We start from the raw sequence: 18,120 nt of genomic DNA, 5'->3' as shown, positions 1-18,120 counted from the left end.
TGAGAGTGTCTTTAGGCTTAGCTCCCCTGCATTCTGTTTCTAATAAAGTCATGGGCAGAACTTGGAAGTTCTTTGCTCTTATAGCTTGCCTGTCCCCCTGGGCAAAATCTCTGAACCACTGCTCCCTAGTAGGTGGTGAGGACAGTGATTCAATTTCTCAGAGTGACACTTTTGCTTTATGGGCAGAGCACAGGGGTGGAGGAGAGGAGGGGGCTGTAACCTGGGCCTCTCCCAGTGTAGAACGGCCACCTTTGAGTGAGCTTGGGTGGGATGATCAGGACCCCTCCCTCTATTTTAAATGTTTTTATTTTTAATAGTTAGAGTTATTCAAAATTCAATTAAAAGATAATAGATTACTAAATTGAGTGTCATTTTACTTAAGTGTTATTGAAAGATTGCTCTATTTCTTATAGTACAATTTGGTGAAATTATTTCACATTATTGACAATGTACCAATCAGATTAAATTCTCTTATTTTATAATGTGAGTTTATTTTAAAATCATGGTTATTAAAACAAAATAAGATGGAGATCACTACATCCTAAGTGTACAAAATCTAAATGAAGTGAAGTCTTAGAATATAATAAAGGGAATTCAGCAGGAATTCACACACAAAAATAGGTGAGAAACAAGGTAAGATCTTGGGAGAAATACAAAATACCATAAATCAGCACTTTAGCATCTGTTTCTACGTGTCAACACTGGACTAGTGTAGACTTCCTTTTCAATGTGGCCACCTATCAAGTTCAATTACCTTAGTCCTCCTACATGTGGTGCTTTATTTGGACATGGTAACCACCTTTCTGGATGTTTACTAGGAGATCTAGCCATACTGAGCCTACATAGGGTAGAGCACTGTGAGCTGACCTAAAGGAAGTAGGCAGTGTCAGCACCTGTGGTATCTGTTTGCTCATGGAGCTACGTGTTTCTGCCCTTCTCCCAATGTGACTTTCCAGTGTGTTTCAGGGGTTTGCTCATGTTTAGGGGCAAACTGATCATAATTATAAGTTATATTTATGCACACATAGACATTCTTCTGAGTACAGGCCAACAACACACAACTAGCTCCCCACTGAAGCATCAGGGACTAATGGTCCCCTTCCCATCTGTCTATTGCAGCAAGAATGAGGATTATGCCCTTGATCCATCTTAGCCAAGCAGGGACTAGAGACTCTTCCAGCCTTCTTATGTTCTGAAGACAAAAGCAGAAACAGAGAAGCCTAGCCCATCTCACTCCCTCTGACAGCCAGGATTATGTGGATGGATGCAGTCTTGGTGCCGCCAGGGAGCAAGAAGGGAGGCTCCAGAGGGCATGGGTGAGGGAAAAGAAAACAATGGTGCAAGGATGCACTTGCATCAGTGGCTCTCAAACTTCAAAGAGTCAGAATCAGCTAGAATCTTGGTTAAAACACAAATTGCTAGGTCCCACCCTCAGAGTTTCTGGATTAGAAGGTTTGTAGTGGGTCTAAGACTTTGCACTTCTAACATGGTTGTGGTGAGGCTGCTGCAGCAGGTCTGCGGACAACTCTCTGTGAAGGACAGAATGACAACCATGGGAGATTGGGGTAGGGGCCTGAGACTCAGCTGTCATAGTTAATGATAAGCTGAGCTGTAAGCCACAAGTTGTATAGGAGTTTAGGATCCCTTCTCTGTCTCTACTATTCATTGCATTGGACTGCTTGCCAATCCATCGCTGTATTAGCCACACAATGGAAAGAAGTATTGAATAAGATTTCTTAGTGGAAAAAAATGTAAAACGAAAGAGCACACACCTTTTTCAAAGCTTCCGAATTGTTTATAGATTCCTTTAACAAATTAGTTTATAGCACAGGGGCTTTAAAAGAGTTTGGAGAGATATGCCATAAAATACAGAGTGGTGAAAGCAGGGGGCTTCCCTGCACAATGAAAAACTATTTTATGTGACGAAAGAGAAAGAAATGATAACTTCTATAGCTATAATGATTTCTTTATAAATTTAAATTGGGTGAGAATCCAGGCAATTTTCTTAATATATTAGGAATTTTGAAATCACTTTCTTGAATTTATAAGCTAAAAATCAACAAATCTGTTTGCTGTAATAGGGCTTTTACTTGCCAGGTGAACATTGATCACCTACAGTTTTTCCTCCATGAACATAGTTAGACAAGTCCCTTTTGGATTCTGCATTTTAAATCAAAATATGTAAAAGGATCTTTTGTGTTATTGCTTTCCTGAGGCAATAAGAAGGCAATAAAAAAAGAATTAGAAGAAAAGATGATTCTAAAATGTAACTTTTAGATTTTTACAATTTAGGAAAATCTTGACAACTCCAGGGCTGAGCTCTTGCCAGTGGGTGCTGGCCGGACCTGGGCTGGGTGTGTGCCTCTTCAGGGGATGCCAGCTCCCTCCTCTGCTCCTGCCAACCATGAAACAGCCCAGGTAATTTTCCATGGAGGTGTCCTGATTGATTTTAAAGGCAGCTACTCTTCTTCTTCTTCCTTTTTGTTTTTTCTTCCAATTTCAAATCTTCAACAAGAAGGGGACTGCATTTTTGTTTGTCCTACAAAAATTGCTGTTGGGCTATTTGAAATAATGGTGGACAATAAAAATATGTATGATGCATTTTTTTAAATAACTAATCAATGAAGCCACAGTCCATTCTGGTCTTTTATGTCAGCACAGAGTGTAGTATGAAGACTCCAATCAGATTGACCAGGATTCAAGGTACAGTTTTACGACCTATGTTATCAGTGAGGATAGCTGTGCTCAGTCTCATCTAGTGTACGGTGGGGATACTTCCTGAGTCCAGGTGGAGACAAAGATAATGCACAAATCTATGACAAACCCATGGCACAGTGTTGCACAGAATGGAGCTCAATGTATTTTTTTTTCTCCTTAAAGGTGAAACTGGCTTTAAATCTACACATACCAATACTCAGGTGGAAGATAAAAATGTACTGGTTACCCGAGGAAGCATTATTTTATCTTTGTCTATTGGAAAGAGGCATTCGCTCACTATCAGTCTCTCACTGATCCCCTTTCACCATGAAACAGAAAATCACCTAAGACGAATATGATTAGAGAATCAGCTATTTTATCATAACAGATTAAGGTATATAGATAGTATGCCCACAGCTTCAGTGTCTCACCCAGAATAATGCAGAAAGCTGAAAAAGTAAAAATGATGTTCCTTAGACTTATAAATCACTAAAATATTCTTAAAGTTCTCCACCATCCAATGAGTTTGGTAAGAGCTTTGAAAATCTCACCCTCTATGAAATGCATTTATGTAATATGCATGCATATAAGGAAGTATAAATTACTTCTGGAACCAGAAAAAAAAAAAAATCGAAGGACAGAGTACTTTGTTTATCTCCCATTCTATGCCCAAAGTTTGACTTGTACTGTTTTGTTCTCTCTCTATGTCCTTTATCTGGATCTCTATCAAGGATCAAATAATTTTAAAAACCAAGACAATTTTCATTCAATCAGGGGGATTAAAATGACATGCAAAGGAAAATATTTATTTATTTGAGCACATTAATGGGGGAGGGGCCAGAGGAAGAGGGAGAGGAATAATCTCAAGCAGAGTCCCCACCGGGCTGGAGCCCACCATAAGCCATGGAGTGGAATCCCAACCTGAGATCACAACCTGAGCAGAAACCAAGAGTTGGTCACTCAACCAACTGAGCCATCCAGGCACCCAGAGAAGAAAAATATTTTGAAACTGAGTTGAAAAGGAAGATAGAAATAGGATTTTCACTTTTACTTTAGTTTATTATTATTTTTTTTTTTGTCAATAAATTTCTCGCTGACAACCATGAATTCTTCCTGCCAAAACTCTCCCCTGTGACTGGACACAACACTAAGGCAATACATTACTAGAACATATTAACCCTTTGGTGGATAGTAAACAAATGCTTGGCTGCCACGTGCACTGATTATCTCCAGGGGTCCTCCACAAGAATGATAATGTCCTTACTCATTTAGGTGCCAGAAAAGCCAAGCCAAGAGGAGACATGTGTAGTGGGGCTGGCCTTAGCCTGCTGCTCTGAGATACTTGGCTTCCAGAAAATGGATTATATGCCACCTATGGACCACTGTCTTTCTCCCCAGTCAAGAATACCCTTCAAAAGTGTCACATTGAAAGTCATGTGAGGTCAAAAGATCACATTTAAGACCTCTCAAAATGCAGTGATAGCCTTTTGCTCTTCAGAAACATATTTTCAGGGCACCTGGGTGGCTCAGTGGGTTAAGCCTCCGCCATTGGCTCAGGTCATGATCTCAGGGTCCTGAGATCGAGTCCCACATCGGGCTCTCTGCTCAGCAGGGAGTCTGATTCCCCCTCTCTCTCTGCCTGCCTCTCTGCCTACTTGCTATCTCTGTCTGTCAAATAAATAAATAAAATTTAAAAAAGAAACATATTTTCACCCCCATGTGAATTACAACACTTAAAATTCTAAATCACCTAAAATCCAAAATTATTTTTTAATTTTTTTTACTTACTTTATTTATTTATTTATTAACATATAATGTATTATTTGTTTCAGGGGTACAGGCCTGTTATTCATCAGTCTTACCACAATTCACAGCACCCATCATAATAGATACTCTCCCCAAAGTCCATCACTCAGCCACCCTATTCCTCCCACCTTCCGCCCCTCCAGCAGTCTCCTCTCTGGTTTCATTTTGTGAAATCTAAAATTATCAATCTAGGAAATTGAAAAATAGAATGTCTAAACCAAACTGAGGTACTTTCTTGAAAATACTACTTAACATTTAAATAGAACATAGATAGCTTTTAGGTTTCCTGCCTGAGTGGAAGTTGGGTTTGGAAGCTGGTGTCCCATTGGTGCTGAGCATGTAGTTTTTATTATGAATATTCTTAACCCCCTCTGTGAGTGACTCAAACACACAGATGTCACATCTCTCCAGAGCCAGTCTATATGGTAACCAGATTAGTTTCTAAACCCAGACTCCTCAATAACTTTGAATTAACTCAATTTAAAATAACAAGAAATTTAAAATACTTATAAACAACCAAAAAAAAAATTAAGCTGGATATTGGTAGCAAGTCCACTTTAGAGGCTGACCTTTAATGTTCCTTAGTACCCACCTCATCACTTTCCTATCAGCCCATTTAATCCAGTGAGATATCAAAGCACCAATCCTTTTATCACTTACAAAAGGAAAGAGAAAAATGTGATTCATATTTAATAAGGTACCATATTTTTTACTCTATTTTCCATAACAAATAAGAACATGAAAATAAAATAAATAAATTACTGGGATTTTACATTTAGGTATAGTCCCCGCTCAGCATTATCAACTATATATCTCATTAAACAGTGTTTAAACGCAACTTAATTCAGCAAACTCATCTATGGAGGGCATCAGAAGACAGAAAAGCTCAGTAAATCATATTGAAACTTCCACATTTTTCTTACTGGTCTTTTTATATCTAGTAATCACAAGATTATATTTGGTCAGTTATAGTTAAACACTCAGAAGAAAGTAAGAGATGATTAAGAGATTTTTTCTGGTCTTCAATTTAATTTATTTCCTATTACAAATATTTTTTTCCTAAATATATGTAAGGAGAACCCAGGAAACTGACTTTTCTACCACAAAACACCATGGCCAATTCATTAACTGCATTACATAATTTGTTTCCCAATGGCTGTTCATCCCCCAACACACATGGAAAGGGTGGGAGAAGTTGCACTGGAGGATCAATGGGTCTTAGAAATTCAGAAAGTGTCTATTTGGGGATCATGTAGAGACTTTCAAATAATTCTGACCAAACCTCAACTTCTCTGAGTAAGAATATATGGTATGGCTGTGACTCTAGGCTGAGTCCTTGATGAATGAGGAAAAATTAATAAGAGGATTTCTGGCCCACTGGCTCAACTCCAAGAGAAACATAATATTGTTGGATAAGCAATCATGTCTTTGCATTGCTTTCATGGAAATATCCCACCCTGTTCTTTCAACCAGGATAAAAGATGACAGAACAGTCACAAAACAGACTTTTTGTTTTCCATATTTAAAACATAGCAAAATCTTGCAAAATAAAGTAATTTAAGCCCAAACACTTTCTTAGCACATGATACTAAAGGTAACTTTTGTGCATGTTAATATTACTCAAATCCATAAGCTTTTGTTGTTGATTCCTCAATGATAAATAATTTGTTTTGCTTTATATTTTTTGCAGAAATAGTGGAACAATTTATAGTTTCCTAAACCAACTAAATTATTACATATACCATGCCTACTGCCTCTAGTGCCCATTCTACCTGTATCTATGTAGCTAATTCCTATATATTCCTAAAATCTCATCCAACTGCTGCCTCCCCTAAGAATTCTGCCAAACTTTCCCAGGTCTATATAATTTCTTATCCATATCCCATTGAATATCATGCATAAATTATGTTAGCAGTCATTTGCCTATGTGCCTAACTCCTCACTAGACTGTGAATTTTAAACTTAAGGGTAGGTTCAGGGATCATACTTTTACCCCACAATGCCTTGCATAATCCCGGGACCTAACAGAAGAACAGAGCATATCTACTGAGTGAATGACCCAAAGTAGACATGATTTAGTCAATTGTGGGAATAATTTAACTTTTCACTGTAAATATTTAAAGGTAGTATAGAACACCTCAAGGTTGAAACAATGCAAAGCACAGATGTATATCTATACATAATCAAATAGCCTTTCCCCATAAAGCAGTTAAGCAAAGTGTTAACTACATTAATGCATTTTTCAAACCCTTATGCTCTAGCCACCATTTCCACATCTCCCCAGAGAGAAGTTAAAGGCATGATTAAAACAACAATAACAATGATTCTAACAAAAACCATATTTCCAACTTTGTGAGACTTCTTTGTCTCTATTTCTGTCTCTCTCTCTCTCTCCCTCTCTCTTCCTCTCTCTTTCCTCTCTCCCCTATATATTAAGGAGGAGGACATAGATGGGATTTTCCTATGGTGTGGTGTGTGCTTTTGATGTTTCTTATAGGTTGCCTTCCTGATTTCTTGTGGTCTCAGAAACCCTTCAGAGTGACTCACCTACCACTCAATGCTCTGGGTTGTTTAAGACTCTTTCATATCCTGAAGTTCTACTTATAAGGCAGTTGCCTATTATCAACTGTGATCAGTCACTAGTCAAAGAAGAAAAATTGTGATTCATTTCAGATGACCTTTGCTAATGCATAGATTTATGTCACTGTCTACATTTATGGTATGTGTGTGTCTGTGTGTGTGAGAGAGAGACAGACAGATGCACGTGTGCGTGTGCGCACACACACACACACACACACAGAAGCACCATGATTGTGTACAGTCCTTTATGCTGGAAGGCTTGATGCAATGTTCAGTCTTTGAAAATCCCTATTTAGAACATTAGAAACATCTGGAGAAACCACATTTCCATGTTGAAATAAAGATAAGTTGTCATTTCTGCTACTCATTTTGAATTAATCCCACAGCCTGATGAGAGAATTTTGCCCAGAGCAAGTTATAGAGTACGTAACTAAAAAAGAAAAAAAAATTAGTGAAAGAAAAAAGAAAGGGAAAAAACCCCACAGAGGTTAGGAAACTGATTTTATAGCGTTCTACCAGAGGTTTCCTTAACTATGCCTCCCAATATCCTCGGTCCGTCCCAGTGAGTGGTCTCCTGGGAGATGCTGTGCTGCAGGCAGTAGGATCCAATTCAGCCATGGGACACTCCCCAGGCCTATTTATCAGCCTCTATCGTTTTTCCACCCACTAAGTTCAAATAATAATATTTTTAAAAGATTCTATTTATTCAGTGAGGGGGAGAGAGTGGGGGAGGGAGAAAGAGCATGCATAGGCAACGGGAGGAGAAGAGGGATAAGCAGACTCCCTGCCGAGTTGATAGAAGATCATGAGGCTGGATGCCAGGACCCAGAGATTGTGACTTGGACCGAAGTCATACATTCAATCAACTAAACCACACAAGAGCCCCTAAATTTAAATAATAATTTAGAATTGTGCTTAATAATGCAAGTATTTGGTCTGAAAATTTAGGTAAATGTAGTAAAAATATAAGGTCCTAGGTTGATGCTCAAGAATCATGTTTTCTATTTCATACTTGAGAGCTTGTCTTCTTGGGTTTGTGATTAAAAAATCACAATTTTTAATGTGTCTTATCCGGAGAAAGTGATGCAGTTTTGTAAAAGTCCATCCAACTGGAGCTAGCCCTGAAATGCAGCTTCCCTATGTTGCAGGCAGCCATTGTGGTGAATTCAGGGACTTTACAGCCTCTGCCCAGGACAGCCTCGTGCTCAGCTGAGTGTCCAGCTAATGAACTACATGGGGAATTTATACATAAATCAACAGAACTACCTTCATCTTTCTTTCCTTCTCTTGAGCTCCCACAGTGATCTCCCACTAAGAGGGAGTCCTTTCATTTGCTCATGGTTCTAACGCACTTGTGGGAAAAAAATATCAGACATTTTTGGCTTTTGGATTTCATACTCAAGTTTGAATATGTGGTTTCATTCCAAAAATACCATAAGAAAGTCTGAGGAGTAGCAAAGCCAGGGGGAAAAAATAGCTGACATTGAGATTCAGTCTTGAACATCCACAAATATTTCTAGAATCCTTTTTTTTGGAGGGGGCGGTCAAGGAGACCTTTCTTCAAAGAAAAGCTTAGTCACTGAAAAGCCAGATATATAAAAGAAATTAGTAAGAAAGACTCTTCTTGAAACAGGCCTGAATCCTCCCTCTTTCTTGAAATAGGCCTGAATCCTTTCTCTTTGCTTCTTTTCAAAGTTCCTCCAAGGCACTCAACAAGTAAGTTTGAAAATCAGTGCCTGGCTCTGGTTTCCAAACTGTGCTCCAGAAAATATGAATCTTTTCAGATGTTTCCCAAAAACCTCTCTGGTCAGAATTCTGCAGAATTCTACCATATTCTCCTCTTGCAGTCTCAAAGTTTTCTTGAATACAGGAAGACTCCCTGGAGTCTTCCTGTAAATCAAAAGGATTTAACACCATGTTATCTTTAGGTCATGGACACTGCCTTATATTCTAGACTGCCAGCCCATGGTGTTTCCCCTGGTTCCCTTAAAACACACTCACAGGGGGCAGCCCTTTGGGGGAGAACTTCCACCTGACTTACTGGACTACTTTCTGCAGGGAGACAACTCTGAGTAGTGGTTGGGATGGCGGAGAGGCACAGGTAACTCTGTGGGGCCCAGAGGAGCAGAGTAGAGAATGTAAACAAGGGGTATAAACACAGCGTTTATGTCAATTGGAGTAAACGTCATATCTTCTCTCTGTTTCTCTCCATGTAGACCAAAATTCCAATGGAGAACCCTCTCCTGACATTCTTCCATTTCCTCTCGAATCCCTCACCAACCTCTTTGAAAACCGTAAGGCATGGCAGCAAAGCATATCAATCAAATGATGGGTGTCTCTGCCTCTCTGAAAAAAAAAAAATCCTCAAATGAATTTAAATATTTGCTTATTATTCTATTTCTAGTACTCTAATGGCTTCAATTTCCTTATTAATATGTACACTAGGTGATTTCTGAGGAATGACGCAAAGAACAAGCAGTGAAAAACACAAAACAAAAAACTAGAAAGATTTGTCACATGGCTCACACAGATCGTGCTAAATCTATGAATATAAATTTTACAAATTGATGCTCCTTATCCTGCTTGTCAAAATAGATTAACAACTGTTCTTTTTTTCTTCTTCTTCTTGTAAGTTTTCATTTCCTTTTTCTTTTCCTTTTTCTGTAAAGGAATGAATGAAATGCTTTTGGTAAACAGGTAAACCAAAAAATCATTCTGAGCCATGACCTCAGCCATCAGCTGTCCCCATATTTTCTAACATCCTGAAATTTTCCATTCGACTTGGGTGGCTGATTTTGCATTTTTTTTCCTGGACCTCTGTACCCTGTGGAGTTTGGGACACCACCAAAGGCAGGGAGTGAGCCTGACACCTGCCTGTGGTCTCCAGGCTCCTGCCCTGCGAAGCACAAACGGGGGGGGGGGGGGGGGGGTGTTGTGGGGGTGGTGACAAGCCTGAAGGTCACGCTGCCCTCCCACACAGACTGGAGGAGGATGCTGGAGGATGAGAAAATTATATCTGGGAGACGTTTAAAGGAAAAAAGAATTGTGAACCAAAGCTTTGCCTGGAGAAGGTTTAATTAACCTTTACTTTTTCCGATTAGATTGTGAATATTTGGATTTACTTGAAAAATATTTTCTTACCCTCTCAAAACAGATCTGAGCCAGAGATAAACATATTAAAATCCTAATTGTGAAAGCAAATAAAAAGATGTCCTTCATGGGAGGTTTTACCATCATAGTTTCAAACTTCAGTGTAATAGAGTGTTTACAGCACCTGTTGGATACTCACCCCATCCGGGAAATACGACTCTCAATCTAAAATTTGCTTTGAGAAAAGTGCTCAGAAATGAATGATACACATGCAATCACTCTGAGTTATTACTTTGGAAGAAATAAAATTTGTTTTCTGAAGATTTTCATTCAGTATTTTTTATAGGACTGTTGTTCTTGCATACTAATATGGTCCTTTTCTTTTGGGAAATTGTTAGTTATGAAATAGAACTGACTATCCTGCCAGCACCTATGTTAACAGAACAGGGGGCAGGGAAGGTAATCTCTGTTTGGAACCCTTCACCTTGAAAGGGTCCTCTGTTGTTAACTAATTAATGTAGAAACCACGCTGATCTGTCTGAGATAGCCAGTGCCAAAGACCATTTTTATATTAGGAGAAGCAATAATAAAGCAGGATAAATCTAGCATCATTATCAGCACATGCCTTCCTCTTACCTATATTCTAATTCTGTGAAAAATTTTTCAGTAATTTCCTGACATTTCCTGACAAATTTCTAGCAGGCACTAGAAGTTTGGAAGTTGCCCTCCATTTCATTTGTCACCTTCAACATGAGCGCTCTATGAAGTGCTGATAATATGCAACTGCACAGAGCCATACCCAAGTGCTTCAGCAGCCTGTTTTCACATGTCATGCTCTACATAGGGTCACATGTGACATGGATTAAATCATAACCCCCCAAGGCAATAATACTGTCAAAGCTCAATATAATATAACAATTGAATTTCTATCTCTGCAAATCATTAAAAAGGAAGTTGTGCTATACTATCATTTTCTATAAAAACAGACCACCATGTCCATCCTGACATCTTTATCCTAATTTAACGTACTATTTATCTAATGGGGAAAATCCACCCCATACCTACTTTTATTCCTTAAAATGTGTACTCTTTCCATATAAATACTCTAAACATTAATATTTAGTAAGGATCTTTTCTGTACAGATGTCAAAAAATAGTTTTCTCACCCTTATAACTTATATTTTTCACTTAATTTTGAATTATATATCTTAATGAACAAGTAGCTTAAAAACCCCTCTGTGGACAGAAAACAAGAACAAGATTTTCAGATTATAAAAGGTCAATACATTTGCAAAGATAAAGTGATTCTTCATATAATACCTCTTTGCAAAAGAATTTCTCTGGTAATAATACCCAAGTCTCCAGAGATTTCCCTGGCCTTAATTCTGTGATCTAGTTTGGATCAGTAATATGCATTATGTTGGCCTTGTTTTCTTCTCTACAATGATGACTAAAACCATCAGAAAAGTGAGCTTCCGTTTTCATATTACTTCAGATTGGATGCTGTGGAAATCGAGGAACAGTGGCACCTTTGGCATCTCCAAGATTACTAGGACCCTTGCCACCACATGTCATCTGCAGATCTACAGGAGCTCTTGGTCTGTGAAGGCTCCACTGGAGACCACTGAATGCTGGTTACTGCCTCTTTGGAGGCACCATATTGGTGACTACTCCTGGACTGAGCAAGGAGGAAAAGACTCTGCAAAAGAAATTCAACAAGCTCAAGGAAAAGAAAAAGGCAGTGCTGGCTCTGAAGAAATAAACTAGCAGCAGCAGAGCCAGCCAAGGCAACCAGCTGGTAAAGTCAGGAGCCATCAGTGCCTTCAAGGCTAAGACCAAGAACTCAGACTTCATTTGTCACTTCCTATTCTCGAACCTTAGTGGGGAAGTTAATGAACCCTAAGAAGAGTCCAGTCCCCACTTTCCAGCTGTTCCAAAAGAGTATATCTGCCCTAGGGAAATCTCTGAGAGTTTTGGGTCTTCCAGTGATGGGCTTCAAGACTTGAGGCCAGTAGGAGAAGAGGCAGAGGGCCTAGGGGCTGGTGAGCTTTTTGCTCAGAGCTTTGACTGGCCCTCTGAAAAATGGGTTAGTGCCTGCTCCTCAGCCTCCCCTCCTCAACCACGGTTATGAGTGGAATGGGAACAAAGACAGGGACCTCTATCAAAAACCAGAAGGCCCTTTCCACAGGTAGGACTCATTCCCTGAATGTAGGGCTCCTCAGAAGGGGAATACTCTCTGATGCCCACTGTCTTCCGTGGGGCCTTCTCTCCCTTTGGAAACATCATTGACCTCTCCATGGACACACCCAGAAACTGTGCCTTAGTCACCTATGAAAAGATGGCATCATCAGATCAGCTGTTTGCTGAGCTCAATGGGATGCAGGTAGAATTGGTACAGCTCAAAGTCAGTACTGCCTACAAACAGCCCATGCTGGATCCTGCTACTGGCAAAACTGTCTGGAGCTCCCTTGCTCCAGAACAGCCCTAAAGGTTGCCACCAGGACAAGAGGATCCAGATTGTCTACACTTGATGATGTCTACAAGAAAAACCTGTGGATGGCTTCTAGGAAATGGAGCTCAACTTGTGGGCCTCATATGTACCAACACTGGTCTCAGCAAAGCACTGAGGTAGAAGCTCAACAACAACAACAACGGCAAAAATCAAAACAAACAAACAAAGATACAGGAGCTCTTTCTTTCCCCCCAGTTTTATTGAGAAATTTTTTTTTTTGAGAAATTTTTGACATGCATCACCTCATATGTATAATGCATATGGCTTGAGGTGAGGGTTTAATTTATACACATGGTAAATGATTATCGTAATAGGTTCAACTAACATCCATCTTCTCATGTAGATACAATAAAAAGAAAAAAAGTCTTTGTGATGAAAAAGAAAGAAAATAATCTCCTTAGGATTTACCCCCTTAACAACTTTCCTGTATACCATAGAGCAGTGTTAGTTGTAGTCATCAGGCCGTACTTAACATCCCTAGTACTTTTTTGCCTTCTAACTCTAAGTTTGTTCCTTTGACCATCTTTCTTCCAGCCCCCCTCTCCCCATCCCCTGACCTCTGGTAACCACAAGACTTATCGCTTTCTTGGAATTTGTTTGTTTTTGCTTTTAGGTTCCACCTATATGTGTGATCATACAGTATTTCTCTTTCTCTGAACATACTTCATTTAGCATAGTGCCAGTAAGGTCCATCCATGTTGTCACAAATGATAGTATTTCCACATTTTTTATGGCTGAGTAAGATTTCCACAGTTTCTTTACCCACTCCTCTATCAATGGGCACTTGTTTCTGTGTCTCAAGTATTGTAAATGCTGCAGTGAACGTGGGGGTGCTGATATCTTTGGAATTTTTTGTTTGTTGTGTGTTTCCTTCAGATATATTCCCAAGTGAAATTGCTGGATCATATGGGGAATTGTTTTTAATTTTTTGAGGTTCTCCAAACTGTTTTCCATAGTTGTATCAGTTTACATTCCTACTGTTAGAATGGCCATCATTGAGAAGACAAGAGATAACATGCTGTCATGGACATTCTTAACTTTCAAGGCCTGCCGACTGGGGTATGACTGACCAGCATGTGCCACTGTGACCAGTGAGTGGAACCAATGAAATTACCCATCCTGTGGCCAGGGGCCATCATCTCCCACTGTGCATCCCCAGAGGCCCTAAAGGAGGCCCCACTTACAATGAATGTGTTGTTTGCCAGGCACTTCTTTCACTCCCACTAAGAGGGCTACCCATAGACAGAATGAGCCCTGCTACTGATTCTACTGACACCATTTTACATTAAATTACCCCAGTGTTCTAACAGAAAGCCTTTTTAAAGTCTCCAGAAGCAAACAACCTTGAAATGATTAGGAATCTGTGTTCAAACTAGGTTTTTTTGTCGCCATGAAAGATGATAGAACCTGGCTTCAGCACTATGTCAGACAGTGATGGGTGAGCTCCCATGCTGGGCCCAAAGCCCGGAAACAGCAAAGACCTAACTTGTATACATGATATGCTAATCTGTTTGCATGAAGTAAGTTGCTTATTCTTCAGCCCCACATCTTGCATTACCAAATATAGCCATATGCTTAATTTAGAAGTGATATATTTACCTACCTCAAAGGGAAAAGATCTCTGCCCAAATTCCTGCTCCCTCCTTCCAGCCCCATACAGTGATGGTCATTCCCCTTAGAATCAGTGCAAGCTTTCCTGTTTCTGAGCTTACAAGCTAACCACCTATGTTCTTGAGTGCTTACCACACACTGACTCACAGCATCTTAACTTCAGGGGCTGTAGCTGGGAAGCAGGTGACAGCAACAACCCAGCACCATCAGGACATTCAACACAAGTGGGTGCCAATTTATCCAACCACAAATTGTAAGTCTAATAATCAAATATTACCCCACCCCACTCCAGATGCACACGCTCTAACTTTATGTGACTGAAAGCAATCTCTACAAACCCTTATAACTCTTCAAACTGAGTTTGCATGAACACTGTGCATGGTCTCGTTCCCAGGCACTTTTCATGGTGAACAAATAGTGTCCAGTGCTTCACCCTCATGGACTCGTTTAAGAACAAAGGCACAAGAGAGCAAATAATAGTAGTCAGAATGAGGCAAAGTGCTCACTGATCCACTAAAATAAGTGATTGAATTGTTTCTAGCAAGACATGTGTGTGTGCTTTATGTGTGATTGTGAAAGTGTGTGTTTATAAGCCATATATTGATAAGGTATGTCAACCTATGCAATTGCAGACTATAAAGTAAGTCATAAGCAAAATGGCACCATGTTTTCCATTCATTTTCTCACTTACTCATCTATTCAGCAAATACTTATTCAACAAATACGGGAGACTGCCTACATCACAATAAAGAATTAATAATGTGCTAATTTTCAAACATGGTTCAAAGAACCCTAATAAAATAACTTGCTTTATTCTCATGAAAATACTTGGAAGTAGAGCTGTTATTATTTCCATTATACAGAGGAGAAAGCTGAACACTAAGTCACTTGCCAGGCCATGGTGCTGGGACAAGCCAGAAGTAGCACAGCCAGAGGCCCACTCCCTGCATGACATCAGGCTGTCTCCCCATGTGGCTGGATTGAGAGAAACAGCATGGAAATCAGGCCAAACCTTCCTCCCCACCTGCTGTTGTGAGCCCCAAGGAGAGAGGACACGTCCTAACCAAGAGTCTCCCTTTGACCTCCTTTCCTCAGGGTTAGACTATAACCCAGGCCATATGTTTTTGGAAAAACATACGGAATATTATAATTTTGGAGGTACGTACTAAGATATTTGTTTCTCTTAAATGAAATACCAAGAGTAAAGCTTTTGGTGTTCCATGACTAGCAAAAGAGAGCGGGGCAGCATCTGGCTGGGTGTGAGGACATACTCTACCAAAAGGGAATACATGCCCAGAGGAAGACCTGGGACATGCCACTCTAAGACTTCTGGGGAAAACCAGCCATCTGATAGAAGGCCAGGTGAGTAGCTTTGCTATATGCTCCCACATTCAGACCTCCTGTGAGTTGTGCACCTGTAGTGCTGCCTGAACAGAGAACAGTGGAACTTGCACCCTAAGTCTTGTCTGAGTCTCTAGACCAGGACCATATAGGAAGAGTGGTAACCATCAGAGGCTGCTAGGAAAGAGCCTTCTGTTCTGGTGAAAGCTTCCTAATGACCACTACACAGAAGCCAATCCTGACTTTAATCCTGCTACTAAACACTTCTGAAACTCCTCAATAGCTCCAGGTTGCTTGGGGAAAATGCGGGATGCCTTCCCTTGCAACACAGATGCTAAGTGCTCATCTAGTACTTGTCTCCTATCTTACTGAGTTGACCACCAACACGTACATAAGACTTGCCTCCATGCTTAGATCATACCATCTCCTACCTGACCTTTCCCTATCACATAAGCCCCTATTCACCTCCACAACTCAGCTGAGACTGCGCCACCTGGAAATCACTCTTCACTCTCCTCCTTAGCTTCCAGGCCCAGTCAGATCCAGTTCATTTCTTCCTGTTGCTATGTGTTATCCTTCTGGGTAAGGGTGTACTTGACAAGAAGGTCCAATTCAAAGCTGAAATAAAGTTTAATTACCTGTAATTATGAATTATCAATCTAGTAGTCCAGTGTTTTCCAAAATGGGCTTTGTTGTCCCTAGAAAATGTGAGTTCTAGAACACTATTAATGTATTTCATTCTTAATTATAATAAAAAATATACTTTATCAGTTATAAAAATTTCTCTGTCAGTGAAATTTTGACTTGAAAGATATACTCATAGGATAAAAGTTTAGTTTCTTAAGTAAATTACTCTCAAATTAGTTTTTAAAATAATTAGGATGCTGGCCCCTGAGAGATCTTCAAACCACGGGTTATTCACATTTTTCCTTTAAAAGGAAATTCCTGGATATTATCCAAGCTTTGAAAAATATTGGAACACTAAGTATGACCTTAACTACGTAAAATGTATTCACAGGAAAATCTGAAAAGGAACATAATAAATAGCTAACACTGGATATTTCCAAAGGGAGACAGGAGTAATTTGTTATTTTCATGCTATAAAATGTCCATGATTTATTTTTATCTGAGGGAAAAAAGTAAACATTAAAAATATATCAATAATATGTGTACACCATTAAAAATGATATTCTGAATTTAGCAATCAAGTTACCAAGTAAAAATCTAAAAACATTTTTCATTGATGTGAAAAAAGTTAAGATATGGACATTTTTGGAGGTTTTCTAAAGCCCTGTGATTCGTATATTTCTATAAATGGATATAGGTCTGAAATTATTCACATTGGAGAATTTTTGAAGATGATATATTAGATTATTTAAAAAAATAACAGAAACACAGCCTCCAGCACATTCATAGGATATAGTACATCATGGCTAAAGGATCACACTCCTGCTGTCTCAGATATACTTCCTAGTGACCCTGGTTGGGGAGGAAGGACAGGCACGGAGGCAGGGACATAGGGAAATAAAATTGGCAATGTAATGAGAATTGTTGACACTACATGTTAGGTGAATCAGGTTTATTTTACTATTCTCTTTACTTTTCATATGTGTTTAAAAATTTCCATTATAAACATTTTTTAAAAAAACTACAAAACCAACCAAAATTAACCACTCAGTGGGATACATTATCCACTCATCAGAATGGCTATAAAAAAAGATTGATAATTATAATTGTGTCTTAAAGCTCTTAAAAATCATATCTGTTTAGGAGACAAAAACTCTTTATAGTGAAGCCTATAGTTTTCAAACATAAAATCTTTATCGGTTTAGGGACGCCTGGGTGGCTCAGTGGGTTAAGCCGCTGCCTTCGGCTCAGGTCATGATCTCAGGGTCCTGGGATCGGGATGGAGTCCCGCATCGGGTTCTCTGCTCAGCGGGGAGCCTGCTTTGCTTCCCTCTCTCTCTCTCTGCCTGCCTCTCTGCCTACTTGTGATTTCTCTCTGTCAAATAAATAAATAAAATCTTTAAAAGTGAGACTGTGGAGTTGCTTGGTGGAGCAGTCTTTAAAAAAAAAAAAAAAAAAAAGCTTTATCGGTTTATTATCTCTTCCAAGCCTGAATCTTTGTGTGCCTTGATAAATGTTAATGTTTGAATCATGTGTGCATTTACTTGGAGATAATATTCATGTGTGTGTGTGTGTGTGTGTGTGTGTGTAAAACTGGCTACACAAAAAACATACCCTCCTACCCTTTGTAGACATGATGAATTTGGCTCAAGCCAAAAACTACATGAAGCTAGGCAAAGACTTTCTGATAAGCATGCATCAGTGACATAGCACAAAATCTTGACCTTGTTATCACACTGTATATATCACAGATCTCTATATTAACATGCCCTTTAGGATTTTCAAACATTGAAAGAGTTCAGTATGACTCAAGACTGAGCAGTGGAAGTTTTTTATTCCATATATTTCAAAAGTAA

General features: G+C 39.3%; 1 pseudogene; it reads left to right on the top strand.

The window, feature by feature from the left end:
• Positions 1-1,486: 1,486 nt before the first annotated feature.
• LOC123394157 lies at positions 1,487-12,704 on the top strand (annotated as a pseudogene).
• Positions 12,705-18,120: the final 5,416 nt, after the last annotated feature.

The sequence above is a fragment of the Mustela putorius genome, unplaced genomic scaffold (assembly GCF_011764305.1).
Source record: "Mustela putorius furo isolate JIRA1106 unplaced genomic scaffold, ASM1176430v1.1 tig00000056_pilon_pilon_pilon, whole genome shotgun sequence".
Lineage (NCBI taxonomy): Eukaryota > Metazoa > Chordata > Mammalia > Carnivora > Mustelidae > Mustela > Mustela putorius.
This window is presented reverse-complemented; position numbering and strand designations above follow the sequence as displayed.